The sequence below is a fragment of the Plectropomus leopardus genome, unplaced genomic scaffold (genome assembly GCF_008729295.1).
Source record: "Plectropomus leopardus isolate mb unplaced genomic scaffold, YSFRI_Pleo_2.0 unplaced_scaffold92507, whole genome shotgun sequence".
Classification (NCBI taxonomy): Eukaryota; Metazoa; Chordata; class Actinopteri; order Perciformes; family Serranidae; genus Plectropomus; species Plectropomus leopardus.
The window spans coordinates 1-699 of record NW_024702014.1 but is presented as its reverse complement, the minus strand read 5'-3'; the positions used below and the strand labels follow the sequence as shown (position 1 = coordinate 699).

The 699-nt window shown below is 48.9% G+C and overlaps 1 long non-coding RNA gene across 1 annotated transcript; it reads right to left on the bottom strand.

Annotated features, from left to right (window-relative positions):
• Positions 1-209: 209 nt before the first annotated feature.
• Positions 210-654, bottom strand: LOC121940689. The gene is made up of 2 exons (XR_006105673.1): positions 523-654; positions 210-442 (listed from the first exon to the last, which is right to left on the bottom strand). It is a non-coding gene; the product is annotated as an uncharacterized LOC121940689 (long non-coding RNA).
• Between the last annotated feature and the right edge of the window lie 45 nt (positions 655-699).

Genomic DNA, 699 nt, shown 5'->3' with positions numbered 1-699 from the left:
CGCAAAAGAAAGAAAGTTACCTTTGTGAAGAGAAAACAGCCCAAAAATCTGAGGACAAAAAAATACAAATAAAAACCTGCTCAACTTAAAGCCAGTTATTTTAAAGAAATTCATTCTTCTTTTTTTTCTAAAATTGAAAAAATAAATAGCAGACAGTCCCTCGCTGTGTGATCAGCTGATGTTCATTGAAGACAGAGGACACACAGACGGACGTTAACTTTGACTTTATTAACTGTTTCAGTGAGTCGTCTGGTCCCCACACACACACACAGACAGAGACACACACACACACACACACAGACGGAGACACTCGGACAGTCGCAGTGACTCGAGGCGGACAGACTCGGATCTACTCGGCTCCCTGTCCTCCCATCTGCTCGTCTTTGTCTTTCTTCTTGTGACCGGAGACGATGTCATCGATGCGCAGCAACAAGATGGCCGTCTGAACAGAGAGGGGGAGGGGTTAGAGGGAGAAGGCCGAGGACCAATCGTCTGTCAGAATCAGTGCGATGCGTCTCTCACCTCCACGGCCGTCTTGTAGGTCTGAGCTTTGACGGCGAGCGGCTCCCAGATCCCCAAAGAGTTCATGTCGGACAGACAGCCCGTCTCTCCGTCCACACCCCAACACACACTGTCCTCCTGAGTGTGTTTGGCCTGGAGACACACACACACACACACACACACACACACACACACACA